Raw genomic sequence first — 18,226 nt, 5'->3', positions numbered from 1 at the left:
AAAACAGAAAAATCCCTCTCATTCTCAAAGCCACTCTCGAAACATTTACCACATCTGCCTTGAAAAATTACCGGGACCTCAAAAGATGAACATAATCGGATAATGGTTACTGTGTCAATCCCGGCTTACAGCATAAAGCAAATGACAATGTTGATGTCCATCGGAGATATATACATGTTGTATGCAGGCTGAATGTGTAACTTAGAGACTTAAAGACACAAAGAAACAAAAAGAGGCTCTGGAGTGTTGAGATTTTCTGTTATCTGAAAAATATGTTCCCTTTTACATAATCAGGTCTGTTGAGAGCATCTAATAATGTTGGAGGAACATAATATCACTAGACATATGATGGAAAGACAGAAGAAATGCCAAACTCAAAAGATGTGTTTAAATTGGTTAGCCTTTAATCTGAAGTGCTTGATGCTCCTTACATACATAATGTACCTGCATACCGCTAGTGTCAAGTTTGTGCGCCACTTGCGTAAACCCAAATGCCACATTAATGTATAATGAAACTGTTTTATGCCAAGGTTTGCTACACCAATCAAAATGTACTCGGGAATTCCTATATCATGACACATCTTTGCATGATCTCTCATTCTGGTGCAATGACAACCCATTGAATCAAGTGTGACTGACTGAATATTTACTAATCCTTTCCCTCAACATCATTACCAGGGCATCTGGGAATTAATATCTTGGCACAATACAAAGTCCTGTAAATGTTACAACTTTCTGGAGCACACCACGTTTGTATGTGATAAAAGCATGGGAATGAGCTAAATAGTATACCTGTAATTTACATTTTACTGTGCCGTAACATCTGCACCAGACAAGCAAAGTTTGCCTTACTCTGTCAAATACACACACATCATAAAATAAACTCATGTTAAAGTTCTTGTCTACACTATGCATTGAATGCAGGTGGCAAATATATGAAAAAGGCCACCAGCTCCAATTTACTAAAATTTCATGTCACCATTATTTACATTGTATGGTTTTAGAGTACATTTTGAAAAAGTAGATGCTAATTATTTACAGATAATTTGATGATTACTATGAAGTTTGAATGGACAGTTTACCGTGTAAATCAAAATTTGTTTTTCCTATTAAAGTCTGAAGAGCACTGTAAACCAGTCCATGACAAACTGGCATGTAATATTGACAATTATAAAAGCACAAGTCTCCTCCAACCTTTAAGACCTGTTAGTGTGGGATACCATGCAATGGGAAGTCTGGCCTGCCTCGTATAATAACAATCAATTTGGTAATCCCATTAAAAACTGTGTACAGCTCCATCACTGATCTCTAGATACTGTAGGCGTGTCTTCATCAGCCCGAAGTTTCAAAATAGCGCGCTATCTTGCGGTTACCAAACTAGTCCGATGTCAAGATAGCGCGCTATCTGTGTAGTGAAGACGCAAATAGCACGCTATTTGATCGGGAAAATTTCCCCCGAAATCTTGGTCTAGTTCGTGAACTAGAGCGCTAATTCGTGAAATAGCGCGCTATTTCGGGTGCGTCTCCATCAGCCCGAAATTTTCTCGATCCCTCCACGCTTCTGGTTAGCCAGCTGGCTATTGAAAGCGCATGTACAAGCTATAGTGATTGTGTACATGTATAGTGCATACACTCACGGCGTATTCAAGGATCACATGTGTGTACTAGGCCTACTGTTGTTGACATCTTCAAAACCAGGGAGGTGATTCCGTGCATGCTAGCTGTTTTTTGTAAACTTCTTCTTCTGGTCCACTCTACCTTAGCTAAAGATTCTTGCAGATTGTGTGTATTTTGGGTTTGTTTAAACATTGCAATTCGTTCATTTCGTATAAGATGTGTCACTGGACAGAAGAGTAGCGTTACTAATATCCCTTTGGAGAGAATTTGCTGTACTGCTCACCTCCCTGGTTGTAGTATCGTACATACGGTGTTGTAGGAGATTTTGAGCGGGAAATCCACTTTCGAACAGGGAGATAGGCAGAGTAATGATGCATAGTGCGCATGCATCAATTTTCGGACTAATTTCCCGAAGTAGGCTGTTCGAGCTGATGAAGACGCACATTCGCTCTATCGGGCTATTTTCTACGACCGCAAAATGTCCCGCTAGTTTGAACTTAGGGCTGATGAAGACACGCCTTGTAAGTACACACACAGCCAAAGAATCTTGACTTGGGTTGAATGTTACCAATAAGTGAACGCTTCAATGCACATGTTCGCTGATGGGCAATTCTATTCTAGCAGGTCTGCACCAGACATGGTTTTTTGATATACCCTGGTGGGTAGCGAATGAAGATCAAATCAATCCGGTCAACCTTCTCTCCCCATGCTATTGGGTCTTTAGTGAACTTCCTTTTGTTTATTTGTTTTTTTTTTTTGTTTCTTGCTGTTCTTTTTGCAGCAACACCTGATGGACATTACATGATTTTACCAATTCTGACGCTCATTTATACAGTCTGTACAAGACAGTTCTACCATCGCAGCCCTGCTATAGATCACCAGCTCATACTGTAAAACCATACATTTTCGTGTGCATTTCAATGTCGCAAATTTCGCGAGGGCTAAGATTCATGAAATTAAAATGCATGCGAATATTCTTGTCTACACTATATGTGTTGAATGCCAGTGGCAATTTGCGAAAAAGGCTGTCGGCTCCAATTCACGACAATTTTATGCTGCGAATATTTATGAATTTACAGTATTTATTTAAGCAGATGCTTACTATTTAAAAAAAAAAAAATAATGATTAGTATGAAGTTTGAATGATTAATTCATCTACAGCATATCTAGCACATTATAAACCAATTCCTAAATGATGCTGCCTCCCATGCTTCAGATTGCTGTGTATTTGTGAATCTGATGTGACATTTGGCTCCAGTGAGCTATGAAGCAAACCAATTATGAAACATCGACTCCACCAGGTATGAACAAAAATGTTCCCATGAACATATGAAGACTCTTTCAATAGACAAAGATGAGCTAACCTCATCAAACACTTCATGCAGTGTACTGGAATTATTCTCTCAGAGCCAATAACAAAAGGCATCCGACCTTGCATGCGTCGTATTAACTGATGGAGGGAAGGTACAAATGAAGACAGGCTGCTGCTACCACGCTAGACTTGTATAAAGGGAAGGGAACCATGAGCATGTGAAGTATCATTCGTAGTGTGGAATAACAAGTAACATCTAGGCCAGAGGCTCATTTCATGCCGACGCATAGTTGATGCCGCCATGGGCTGTAGACTGCAGATGCAGTACAATCACACCCTGGGTCAGAGCAATCATAAAAACACTAAAACTTATGCCTGAGTTAGGCTAATGGTTAACATGCAATTAATCTATTGTATGCATATAAAAAGCACAATCCATTTTTAATAGCAGATGACAAGATAAAGTTACAATGTGCAAAATATTGTGACTACAGGCATCAACTACATTGTACATTGTTATGTATTCAGAAAATCAACACGAGATCAAACCTTTTCCTTCCTAAGCAAATCCAGATGTTATTCTGACACTACTATACATTGTATGTGTACAAGAAAGTATTATCTAATACCACTTCGTATCATTATACAGTATGCAGGCCATTTCCCTTTTTTAGATTAAATAAGGCCATGTAACTTACATGAAAGACAAACTTTGCCTTCCGTTGTAAAACATGTGATGATGTTAAAATTGTGCTACAATTGTCACTGAAGTTGAGTCATTATGAAAATACATGAATACCTGTGCTTTTGGAGATATAGAATGATTTTTTTTTTTCTTAATGTGGTCATAGGATGCCATGCTTGTCTATACATAATGACATTTCAATAACTTTACTGATCTGTTGCTTTATTTGGCATTTAGATCACGCAAGTCTACCCTCAGAGGCATTCACCATTGAAACTACAGGTCAATGTACTGCATTAACCCATTGAGGTCGTTGAGCTGGTTTTGCTATACACATTTCCCATTGACACCTGCCAGAGTATACTTGGGACTAGTCTTCAACGGGTTAAACATTAATTCTGAATGTTTCCATAATCCATGCTTTGTATTTTAATATCTAGTGATGCTGCAAGATTCACTTTCAAAATGCCATTGTCGATTGACGTCAACGATGTGTTCTCTTCAACATTCAACCCTCTGCTGCCTTTGTCACATTGTAAGGAGATTCATGAGCTTTTGGCAAGCATTTACAATCTAATGCGACAGTTCACGACTGATACACAAAAGGCCACTACAATTTTATTGATATAGAGAAGGTTTTGTGATCTACGTAAGTTAGATGAGAGAATACACCATTTATAATGTTAAAATACTCAACAACATGAACAGGAGTGTCACCTGAGGTGGAGCAGGTACATGTACATGTAGGGCACTTGACTGATCACTATTAGAGGTACAAAGTGTCGATCTGGTGACCACAGATATAGATGTTTATGACTGTTGTAAGTAGCAAATTTTGATACAATTTTGTAGAACGTATAGCAGTAACTCAAAATGCTTGCAGCTGATTGCTATACCTACAATCACTGCAATGTGCAATACAATGCTGTAATTCCAATTATTTCAAAGCGCTTCATGAAACACAGCCCCGATAAACAATGGCCATGACTATGCTGGGTAAATAGAAAAGACAACAAACAACAACCATTTATCGACGTAAATGAGCACTGAATTGATCAGTGTTTACATGTTGTAAGTAGTAGCCATGATAAAAAATCATGGGCGTACATACTTGAGCAGGATTCGAACCTACAACCTCCTGATCACCGGACAGGCGTCATCTCCACTAGACCACCGAGTTTTCGCCTGACAGCAAGTGTTGGTTCTAATCTTTATAGCATGCAGCGGGTACTGCTTTATTATTCAAATTCTTGAAATTCTTCCGTCGAGATGGAAGAATTTCATGAATTTGAACAACCATTTATGCTATTGGTTTAGTTTAAAGCTGTGAAAGACTTGTCTAATACAGCCTCCCCCCCCCCCCCCAAAAAAAAAAAACAACTTGCAATCAACAACAAACATTATAACATATAAAGGAAGAATACAGTCAACTGCAATGCATCCTCTTTAACATGAATCGCTGTTTGCCAGAATACAGAGCCTTCCATTCATATTTGAGAAGTTTTCAATCTAAACTGACCTTGAAAATTGACCCTTCAACTCCCCATCCACAAAAAGTAATTCCAGTCTATTTCTAGCCATCACACAAAATATTGCTAATTGTATGACTTTTTCAGTCACAGCTACATTTATACAAACACTTACAGCTCAAAATGACACTGTAAGCAAAATTTTGGATACCAATGAACATCAACTGGTGAATTTTTGCCCTTGTCATTTCACACAACTTTAATTGTTTGTTTATTTTCATTCTTCTTACCAAATATTATGCATGGACATTCCTGGTACGAAAGGCCAGACAAGCCCAGGTAAAACTCAGGATGATTAGTTTGTTTGTTTCATTGATTCTGATTACTGTAAAATGAGGAGTGTTTGCGTGCATTTTGATTTCGTGAATTTCGCAAGAGCCAAGATTTGCGAAATTAAAATGCACATTAAAGTTCTTGTCTACACTATATGCATTGAATGTTTAGAGGCAACTCACAAAAGTTTCATGCCGCGTAAAAAGGTCATCGCCTCCAATTCGCGAAAATTTCATGCCGCGAAAATATCGTGTTTTACAGTACTTTCAGTATTAGACCTGACATGGTTGGCCGGACAGACATACAGCTGGAAAACCTGAATAAAAAATGCCCCCTGTACCAATAGGGTGGAGACATATCTACCTACAATGAACAATGCATAACATTTGAGCCAGAGGAAAAACTTTTCTTCTTCTTACTTTTAAGGAACAAGCCAAAGGGTTTACTTATGAACAAATTTCTAACAAACTCAAAATGTACAAAGTTTATAAACAAGATTTTGTAGAATTTGTTTCATTAGGGAGCACAAAAACAAACGCGGTTTACTGCAGAATATTTCCAAAATGGATTAAAGTCACTTCTGTTCCAGAAAAAACTGTGGACTCATTGCTTATGCTAGTTTTATTAACTGCAAATTAAGAATAATGATGAATAATTCAGCACTCGTTTTCTGACACATGATAACCAGATAACCCCTCTGAGGTTTAGGAAATCAAAATGGCCTATTTCAGTGCCAGAGATAATGAAATGCCAATTATCTACATCTTGTACAACTTACACTGTATACAGGAAAACATTATCACGAGAGGAACTTATTCACACATTTAGAATAAATTCTGTGTATGTGTCCATGCAGTACAAGGCCACTTTGTGAGTCATGTAGGCTTTTTCAGCAGGAAGAGTGAAATGGAAGGGGGTGGGGGAAATGGGGGTAAAAGAAATACACCGAGCTCTGAGCATTTCACACACATGAATGTAGATGTATGTCGAAACCAAAGATGCAGAGGGTATCTCTGACTACCTCCTCCTACATGACTCATCCACAGCCTCCTCCCTCATCTTCTTTCTCCTCTTCTTTAAAAGATACCTCACTTCCCGATAGCCACTGCTGATGAAAATTGTCTCCACTGATGAATATTTACCCAGCACTGTACCTACTGTACATCCCTGGGCAGCTGGCTCCCAACCATTACTCTGACACACTTTGCGGTTCCATTAGTTCCCATTCCAAAGGCAAGTCAAACTTAGTCTTTTAATGCAACAGAATCCATGAAGTGATTTTACCATCAGCCATTGGTAGGAAGACGATACAACTGTATACAATCAACTGACCCTCTGTGTTTATTTTCAAACCATACTCTACATACCAGACAGAGTACTCATCAACAAACTTTCTCCTTTTACTAAATGTGCTCTGCTCACAGAACTGCACTTACACTTTACAGTGTACATTGTAGTACAAATTTGAAATTGAATAATGTACATGTACAACAAAGGCTTTATAAATCTTAACAAATCTGCAATCAAACTTTATCTACACATGTACTTGGTAGCCATGCACAAAAAAGTTTTGCTTGTAATTGTTTTTTTTTTTCCTTAAATTTTCTAGGAATATGTACACAACCTCTTCTCATGGCTAAATGAAACAAGCTGTGCTTGAGACTCTAGGCAATGCTGGTGTCAGTTCACTACTGGGTTTTGATTTCAAATCAAATCGAACTTATCCATATACATAATTATATGTGTACATGTGTACTGGCACATTATTTATTCTTATATACATATTTTTTAATTTGCATTACGGGAATGGTATAGTATTGGTGGAGATAAGGATTGGTCTTAAATAACTTTTTGCTAGATATCAAGAACTCACTCATGAAATAGTACAGAGCATATCATTCTAAGAGGAATTTAAAGTTTATTAAATGAAAATCAGTTCTGGAATGGCTGAGACATCCAAAAACAAAATAAAACAAAGAGACTGTAATGAAAAATGGGTCTCACCTCTTATTGGGATCATTCTGTTTTGGACATCTCAGTCATTTCCAAACTAATTTTCATCAAATAAATGGTGAATTCCTTTTGGAATCACCTGCTCTTTCATATTTCATAAGAGGTTTCTTGTTATCTCACTGAAGAATGTTAGAAATCTGAAGTTAGGTCTCAACCAAAACTACATTGTATATATGATCCCTTTAAATCCAACCTTCATGACATCCAGAACATTAGGTTTTAAGATGTTGTACAAAATTAAGAAATGGCTCAAAAAGGAAAAGGAAAAGGAAAAATTAAAAAAGGCAAGAAATATCGCTTTTCCTGCATTTCAACAAATGTGTGACAAATGTGTGTCTGGCCACAGAGAATGAGTTACTCTCCTTTGCATGCAGTAAAGTCATTAGCGCAATCTTGCAAGTTGGCTGAAGACAATTTCATCAACTTGGATGTCCCAAGAGGAGCATGTTTTTTTTACAGAAACAATTTCTGTGGTATTCTCAGAGACTCGCGCAAAAACATCCTGACTCTACTCTTGGCAATTTGTCAGACCCAATAAGCAAGAATCCATACGTGTTGTTAAGGACGGTGTAGGATACAAACTAGCCACCGGTTGCCATGGGCTGGCAATGATCGCCAAGCAGTTCCTGGCCTTATGAAGTCAAATCCTATTGCCAACGATCAAGAATGTTGACAAAAGCTATCCGACAGCAGCTGTTGCTTTGCGCGCCAAGTATACAGGAGTGTGACCGCACTTGCCCACTAGTTTCATAATTCAGACCCGACACATTTGCACTGTTTTTCTGCCTTTGAAATTAATGCTCTGCATATCTTTGTCCCCATTAGTTTTCTCTTACTCATCCGTGAATACAAATGTAAAATGCACAATGAATTTCAACTATCTACATTATGATCAAAATGTATGCAGTTTTACCGCACACACAAAATGATATTTATGGATAAGGTGTCGCTTCTTAAAATGTCGTTTAGCTTTAATACTGGCATGTCTGAAAGTGAAATCTGTTATACATAAATACGCAGTTAAACATAGTATGCAGCTTTTGACTTACAGTACATTTGAAATGTTTTCTGAAGCATCATTGTAACAGAAAATATGCCCAATACTTCACTGTGGAATACAACACAGCAGAGTGCTATCTATCCATTTGTCAAAAGGCTTCATAGTACAACCCTATGGGGGTGGGGGATTTTCTGACACCAATGATATTCATGTCATCTTTCCCAACATGGTATTTTAAAAGAAATTGTACATATTGATGATGGTTTAATTATACACAGAGCAGTCTTCTGGAGAGTTGCACATTCCTCACTTAGCACTACAACATAAAATGATCAAAGTAGACTAAAATCTAACCTATGGCACCATGAGAGTGATAAAAAATATAAAATGAAATACAGAAAAAAAAAGACTTTTTAAATACATGGATGGAATAAATTTTAAAACCATCTGATCAGGTGACTGATAATGAATGGCTAATGTTGCACAACAGCTTGCAGTATGCAGGTTTGAAGACTAGTGGAAATTATCAGCCAAGTGATCCAAAATTGGTTAGAGTCAACCATCATTTTTTTTTCTTTGTACTGCAGAAGTTTATTTTGTACCTCTAACAACACTTATACCATGTAGATTGACATTGGATCACACATTTCTAACTTGCGTCAATTTTTTTTTTTTTTTTAAAATGCTAATCCGGGATGACAGATCGAGTCAGAAGCTGCCACCATTTGACCAGCGCTGTGGAGTTTACAGACTGGTTGAAACAATCCCCAACAAGTTTATGCCAAAGAGTACCATGTGGTGCAACTAGAAATTGAGAAAGGTGTACTGGCTTCTGCAAAATAAGCCATTTGGTCTCAATTCTTTATCTGCTACATGAAAGAATTTCTGTCACAACATGGTTCTAAATGAACAATATCTCAAATGAATCACATTTGGCTCTGCCACTACCACTGCCTGCCCTATTGTCCATAATACCACCATTTTCAAAACATTGGTTCTAAAAGGGTTAAAGGGATGGTATAGTTTGAGTTGAGATGGGAGATGCAGATTTTGACATTTTGTGAGATAATTAGACACCACTTATGAAATGTTAAACAGCATACAATTTAAAGAGGAATTCAAAGTTTATGTGATGAAAAATCATGGTTTGAAATGTCAGAAATATAAAAAAAAAGGTAAAACAATGTGATCCTAATAAAAGGTAGGACCTACCTTTCATTAAAGGGGAAGGCTAGTAACTGATCAGTGGGAATCAGTGGAAATGCTGGGAGATGACTGTTCCAATCCTTACGGGATTCATTCAAGAGTTCATTGTATATCTATTGTTGTGTGAAAATGATTTGCTTCAGAACGGTCTCATATTCAAGTAATGTGCAGATTAATGCTCCGTCACTGACCAGGGACGCTAACCTGGAAGCATTAAACTGCACATTACTTGAATATGAGACCATTCTGAAGCAAATCATTTTCACACTACAATAGATATACAATGAACTCTTGAATGAATCCCATAAGGATTGGAACAATCATCTCCCAGCATTTCCACTGATTCCCACTGATCAGTTACTAGCCTTCCCCTTTAAGACCTCATTGTTTTGGGATATGACAGCCATTTCTGAACAAATTTTCATCAAATAAACTTTGATTGCATGCTCTTCCATATTTCATAACAGGTTTCTCATTATCTTTACAAAAAAAAAAAAAAAAAAAAATGGAAACCTGTGAAGCCCCCCATCTGGACCAAAACTATACCATCCCTTTAAACAGAGCAATCCTCTAATGTCAGTGCACATTTTTAGTGCAGTTCCACCCATTTCATTTTTATGCACTTGTTACTCTCTTATCTGGAAACAATGTTCAATTCAACAGCTAAAATCAACCCAACAGATTCTACTACTGAGAGTAAACAAAGTCCTTTCAATGTTCTATTTCTTCCCCCACCCCCCCCCTTTTTTTTCTTACCCAGGGTCCAGCTGCCTGAGCAGGATGTCGAAAAAGAAGCTAAGACATGCCTGGGATGTGATGCACTTTCTAAAAGAAAAGATAACCCTCATGTACAACTAGAGAAAATAAATTTCTTCATCATAAGATATTCCATCTACAGATGTATACAGCTAACATTCATCACCAAGCCAATACAATCAGAATATCAATTAAAATATTCAAACTTGAATGTTCCTTTAGTACTGCATATATGACAATTTCTGAGTCACTCTATCACAGGAAAATCACGATCTTTAATAGATGAATTCAAATGTTTTTGGTGAAAAGGGCTTTGAACTTCCAGCAAAATTGGCATTGTTGTTTGAATACCAAGTACATTATTTGTCTCGAATATGTTTTCATTTTCCACATAATACATGTAGCTGATTTTTGCTTATCTCAGCTCAGTCAAATAATCATATATATATATATATATATATATTCACTGGCAAATCTTAAAACCTGTGATGGGTTTGTCTCGCAATAAATAATAAATAAAAGAGGGCATACAACTGTACAAACAATGTGCAAAGTAAAGGTCTGCACCTGGAGACTAGGAGAACATGCAGCACCTGTCCACATGATTGTAATGGCCATTCTTATGCAAATTTCACACCAGCTGGGCACAAGACTATCTGAAGCATACAATTGTAATCTGATTTTCAGGCTCTTGCCAAAAACATGAACACCTTTTTTTTAAAGATCTTTTGAACAGAATTGAAATGTCAAGAACCTTTTGACACATTTTATGAATCCATTACATGATTACTCAGAATATAAAAAGAAAATGAATTCCAGTTTTGATGGCTTTAGATCATTTGATATGATATGAACTCACACTTCATATTTCAACTAAAATTATTACCTTGTTTGACTGTTCATCAAATGATTTCTATCAAGACTCTACACACATGAGATTTTAAAGATCTTTAATCCTAAAAATTATGTCATGCCTGATATCCCCTGTCATATTCAAGACTCTGCTGTAAATGAAGCTATCATCCCTTTTCTCCGTTAGATTTGTTCATCCCATATTTTATTTAATTAATTCATATTCAATCCAAAATGTCACCTGCCTGTTACCTATTCCGAAGAGAGGCCATTCCAAATTCCCCGATAGAGATACATCAAGGATACTTTGGCTAAGTACAAATAGATAATAATAACATCACTGATATTCACAGACCGGGATGTTACTTTGTAACCATGGCAAAAGACTTACAAAGAAGTACAAGAAAGGTGAAAAGCATCTTTTAGACAAAAATACTGCATCTCATTAAGCATTACCACTTGCAGTAAGCAAAGGCACACACAGATTTACCAATGCAGTGCTATAAGAATTCAAATGGCTGGCGATGTGTGCGTGCCATGAAAATGTAAATATCCAATTCAGTATCTACATGTATAGTATGTAGACCTACACAAGTGTACATGTATCACATTTTTTCCAGATTAAAGATACATTGTATACATGTAGCAGACAATGACTTTTTTTAAATATCCATTGTTCAAAAAAATAGTGAGCAATACTTTATCATACTCCCTATGAGATTCTCAAATTTCCTTAGTATAAGATTCATTGGGATGCCATGTTTATATGCAAAGGGTTAATTACATTTTGCATAGCTTTCTGCCAGACTTACAAAGAGAGGGGAGACTACAACGTACAAACAAGGGCATGACCTTTGAACTTACTGGGCACCGAACCAACTTAGCACAACAGGGGAGAGCCCAAAATTCAGAGCCATTTCTTGGAAGAGCCTTCGGTTCGCATTCTTCCCATTCTTACTGGGGTAAATGTTTAAAGCGCTCCTTATTTTCCTGATTTTCTAAAGCGTGTACAAAGGCTCCGGTCCGTTGCAAGGCTTTTTAAAAGCATTATTTACCATTTGCAGATGAAACAAAAATTCAGCTTTAGTGCTTCAAAATAGTTCTAAAATGTGAGTTAGGGATAGAAACAACCAATATAAAAATGTTAATAAATATAATCAGTGTTAAATATTGTTGAATATACAAAATGTGAGCAATGACTCGTAAAGTAGTGTTTCTAGAATAAACCGTCTAGATTATGGTTTACTGAGAAAATAGTGATATCTCCGTATATTTTATATTTTATTGCAAAATCTTTATACAGTAAGATGTTTTGTGACACAACTGACCCACAAATACAGTGTACATACCATGTGATAACTCAAACACTTGTTTTAGTCACTGCTCGCAATGGTAAACAATACATTTAAGAGTGAAACACACAGAATGTTTATACACACGGAGGTCTGGGCATCTTTTCATGAAAGATGTCAGGCCAAAGGAGTTGTCAGTCTCTGACAATTTCAGTAAAATCCTTGGTTTTGTTTTGCTGAGAAGCTCTGGTCACTGACTGTTACCATGGTAATTGACAGAGACTGAAAGCTTGTCAGGGCTGACAACTTTCATGAAACGGTATCCAGATACATGATTAATACCAATATATTAGTGAGAAATAATGGCAAAGTGATTTACCATAATAATTCCAATGAATGTAAGAACCTTCAAAAGTTGGTAGGTTTACACTTAATTTTGCTTTGCTTACAAAGACTTGGTCATGATACAATGTTGTACATATTTCATTCATAATGTCCAAGAAGTTTTGTACTACCAAACAATACTGTTATCAGACGGAAACTACATTACAAGTACACAATATTTCATTCCAAGGCAAAGAATACATAACACTTGCCATACAAACATTCTTCTTCTTCTTCTTCTTCTGGTTAAGTCTGCCTCCTTCAATAGCCTGAAGATTCTTGCAGACTGGTGCTATTTACATTATAATACAATTTATTTACAGATATTTACAAGCACATAGAAAATTTGACGAAAACAACTAGCCACTGTGATCAACCGTTAGACGGTTTCGAAATGATCCCACAGATGGCGCAGAAACAATGTCTGACGACAGGGAATTCCAGTTCCTTACAGTTCTTGGGAAGAACGAATGGCGATGCGATTCAGTTCTCGAATATGGTACCTGATAGGAGTGTGGTTGCGAGGCTCTCGTTAACTGAGTAGCCTGTTTGATAATATAGTCCTGTGCTGAAAGAGGAGTAAGATTATTGTGTATTTTGTACATCATAATTAGCCTGTCATTTTCTCTGCGCTGTTCCAGAGTGGTCCAATCAAGCTCTTGTAGCATTTTGGTGACACTTGAGGTGTTATGGTAGCGATTTAAAGTGAATCGCGCAGCTGACCTTGTATTCTACAGCTTTTCTACAAATCTAACCATTAGTTCTAGCTTTTGGACATATTTCTCTAAAAATTACAAGGATGCCTAAATCAATGTCTTCTTTGATACTGCATCCATATTATATCAGTGTTTTTCCATCATGTTTTAATATGTCATTTGACCCCTCAATACTTACTATCCACACGTGTAGTGTCTCTTGGTAAACATACTACTGTACATATGTACCTGTACTGTACAAAGTTCTCTCTCTACTTTCTCCACTAATGCAAGAATTAATCTTGGCAGGAAATCAAGAGTGAAACTAGGCTCTATTGATCACACAATGATAAACATATCATTGAACAAAAGTAAACATGTACTCTATTATAAACCTTTTTTTTTTCACAAATTGAGATTCCTTTTGCTTCCTGCAGTTGAAACTAAACTTTCTTTACCATCACATTCACTTTAGAACAATGATCAACATCGTCATTTTCTATCAATGATTTTTGTTTTTTGTTTTTTGTGTTCTGTTTTTTACTCTTATCTTCTAATGACCAAAATGACCATAAATTATTTTTTACTTACAAGTCTAATTTTCATACTGAATACAGGTTGTACATGTATATATTCTGACCATATATATTCTGACCATCTGATTACACACACACACACACACACACACACACACACACACAGTATCACAGTTCCTGAGAGTAACTGTGGCTACAGTTGTAAACCAATAAACATGAAAGTTGTGTTTACAGAGGAATGCAAGCTGCTTTAATGGACAGTTGTACAAGACCCTCTTTTCAGTTTTGGTTGATTCTACCAGTAGTTAGAGGGAATGGTTTTGAGTAATTCTTGTCTATACCTGAACAAACTCCATAAAATTTTTCATCATGGCAGTATTGTATTTCAGAATTCAAAACTGAAATATTACAACTTGGTGAATGCTGTGCGAGACCACAAAACAATGCAAACCTCCAATGTAAATGAAACCAATAACTTTAGAATGGTTTGCAATTTTCTATACACTACTGTTGAATCATTTCATTCACAACCGATTTAGGAATCATTTGTTCTATTGTACAAAAGTAATGGTATGTGAGAAAAATATATATTCCTTATAAAGTTCTGCAGCTACAGATCATATCACATCATAAATCACACACACACACACACACACACACACATCACCATCGTGAATAGGCCAGCATATTTTTGACACTAGAACGGCAGGAAAGATGGCTCAGAAATATACAATTCCGACAGCACAGAGTAACAGTCTTTGGCAAAAAGCCAAGGTGATTCACAGTGAATCACACAGTAGAGCTGGAGTTGAACGACTACCACAGTAGTACCAGGGGGTCCTTTTCAATACGGTCAAGTTGCTTCTGATACCAGGAGATTTAAAACATGAAAATGCTAAAAATGATTGTTAGGTAAGCGTACTTGCCTTATGCTTCTGGAACTGAAGGGAAATATGATCTATTACAGCTGTATATGTATTTTGGGTCATTTGTGTAACTGTCTATGGAATTTGTGTTATTTACATGATCTGTAAATTGTAGCTTTGCCTTTTGGTAATGCCCTGATAATCCCACCCCTTGCAAGAAAAAAAAAAGCATTCTGAATAATCTAATATTGTTTGCTCTTGATGATTAAAGGCAAAAATTCCTGTAAGTTCTAAATTGCATGGACTGGCAAAACTGACATGAAATGCCAACAATATTAAAGCAACAAAATTTTCCCCATATGCAAGAACTTTGATCAATAATTTTTTTAAAGGTTTTTGAAATGCTGCCTCAAAGCAACTTCTATATGTCCAAATCACACTAAAACAACTTGAACAATTATCTCATGATCATGAAACATACACAACTCCATATGAGTTACTTTTTATAACAAAAAACTGCAATATACTTTTAATCTTTATTTCAAGATTGCCACGACATCTGGCTTGTCTACTTGTAGGAATGAACAAATGTCATAAATTCTTAATGAATATAGTGATACGTGTCCAACCTTGAATAGCGGTAGCTAAACAAAAATGCTTACTTTTGTTTTATTAATAAATGCCCTGAAATATATTGATAGTTTGACTCACTACTACCTGCTATAATTGCTAACCAAAATGATAAATGTAAATCATTACTTTTCATATTTTCATTGCCTGGAATCAAACCTTTGGTGCTTTACAACCTTGGCTGCTTTAATGCAAACATGACAAAATGCATTTTTGGAGCCTTGCACAGAACATGAATGTTTACAATCTAAAGGAAAGCTTACATGCCCTGCAAGGCACAATCTTTGTGCATGAGGAAACAAAATGAACTTGTAACATTCACAAATAAGTACATGCAACAATATTAATTAACACTTTCACATAGGACACTTATTCCAAGTAGGATGCCATGATACTGATTGACAGGCATTAGTGTAAAACGAGAAATGTTCGTGTGCATTTTGATTTAGCAAATTTCGCAAGAGCCAAGATTCGCGAAATCAAAGTGCACTCGACAGCTGTGGTCTACACTATATGCATTGAATGCCAGTGGCAATTCGTGAAAATTTAATCAAAATCAGATAAAAATTAGGGAAGTTATGATTTTGCAAAGTTTCGCTAATCTGTGCAGAACATTTGAACTCAAACGGGTGACATGATATGCAAATGAGTAAGCTGATGATGTCATCACCTCACAATTTTCCATTGATGGTGTACAAAAAAATGGTGAAAATTCACTATTTCTGTTAGTATAGGGTAAAACATGTTATTTCTGGTCAAATACCTTCAGAATAACGATCAGTTAGAGATGTATAGCGGGATTTGAGATTGGAGTGTAATTGTGTTTGAATGAAAAACTGGAAATTTAAAAATATTATGGGCAAGCTGTATGGCAAAGTTGTGAGGGTATGACATCATCACTTCCCATTTGCATATCCATTTTGACTGTTTTAATGAAAAATCAGTGAAACTTTTTTTCACTGGATTTTGATCAAGTTTTCATTGCTGTGTTAGGAAAATTTTACTCCTTCTTTTCAGACTAACTTTCAATTCAACACAAAGTTTTTTGTGCCATTTTCTGATTTTGCTTGATTATCAGTATTTGAAAGTCTTCTGCTCTCGACTAAACAATTTCACTTGAAGTAATTAATGTAATTCCATACTCTTTCATGGGTACATGGTACCTAATACCCTAATACAAAAGGTAGGCTTTTTAGACTTCTTTATGACACAATCACACAAGTATTATTTCAATTCTTTAATACCAATGCTTGTTACACTGTTCAGTCACGTACGAGTGCAATGGGAAGAGTCATGTACGAGATGGGGAAAATGTGATATTGTTTTCAATTAGCCAGGTTATCTACTGGTAATGATACATACCATGTACAATTGTAGTAATACACAAAACTTACAAATCTGTACAGGAGAACTTCCAACTTCTGTCAAGGTACTTTATGTAAAACACAATATTTTCGCGGCATGACTTTTTCGCAAATTGGAGCAGATGGCCTTTTTCACAGCATGAAATTTTCGCGAAGTGCCTCTGGCATTCAATGCATTATAGTGTAGACAAGAGCCTTCAAGTGCATTTTAATTTTGTGAATCTTGGCTCTCGCGAAATTTGCAAATTTGCAAAATTAAAATGCATGCAAACATTCCTCGTTTTACAGTAATCAAAAAGTTACATACAAGTACACTGTACATGTTGTACTTGAGCACAATTCAGCAAATATACAAGTGTATGAAGAAAGTTATGACTACATAGTATATAATCTATCACAACACTTAAAACTAGGACCTTGAAAGATCAAACTGTGACATTGATTACCTAGTCCTTCTATTTATTTCCTGTTTGCAGCATAGGGAGCAATTTCAGATTTTATATCAATTTCATTATTCAAATAAGAAGAAAGGAAGGCATATTCCATTTTTTTTTTAACACAGCAAAAACAATGTCTTATACAATTATAAAGGTCACATACAAGTGAAAAGTTCTAACATTGTATGCCTCTGTCCCAATATGACACTGAAAGACAAGCTACTCATTTCTCTTTTAGGCAAATCATCCTTGGAGTAGTACTGATGAATTTGTTCTTTATCACGTTTCCAATATCTGTTAACAGAGGAAGCTGGAACAACACAGTACATTATCCATCAAACAAAGCTGAGATGCCACTAATTGTACATTGTACCATGGGAATGGGTATGTGAATTTGGAAGGAACACATTTTGAGTGTTTACCTGGGGATACTATTCTGTACAAAATTTACAGGGGAAACAATCAATTACTTGTACATTGTATTGTGTATTTAAGTTGTCAAACCTTGATTACTGTAATACCATTGAAATCAAAGAATTATGCATTCAGTCTGCATACCTCACTATTCCTAAATATGGTTGAAGAACTTACTGATGGTTAAATCATGACCAAAGACTGTCCTTCATTCTTTACTTTCATACCTCACCCTTCTTACATACAGTATACTGTAGTAGTCAAGTCATGGCCAGCATTTTACAATGTTTTATTCAGTGTTAAGGATTAAACAAAAGAAACAATTGTTTACTTTCTTTCTCTTATTTACCTTGCTAAAAGACAGC

General features: G+C 36.2%; 1 protein-coding gene across 2 annotated transcripts in view; it reads right to left on the bottom strand.

Annotated features, from left to right (window-relative positions):
* Window positions 1–18,226, bottom strand: part of LOC140246183 (constitutive coactivator of PPAR-gamma-like protein 1 homolog) — a 55,077-nt gene that overhangs the window by 32,840 nt on the left and 4,011 nt on the right. The gene's annotated exons all lie outside the window — the stretch shown is intronic.

Source organism: Diadema setosum, chromosome 2, assembly GCF_964275005.1.
Source record: "Diadema setosum chromosome 2, eeDiaSeto1, whole genome shotgun sequence".
Classification (NCBI taxonomy): Eukaryota; Metazoa; Echinodermata; class Echinoidea; order Diadematoida; family Diadematidae; genus Diadema; species Diadema setosum.
This window is presented reverse-complemented; position numbering and strand designations above follow the sequence as displayed.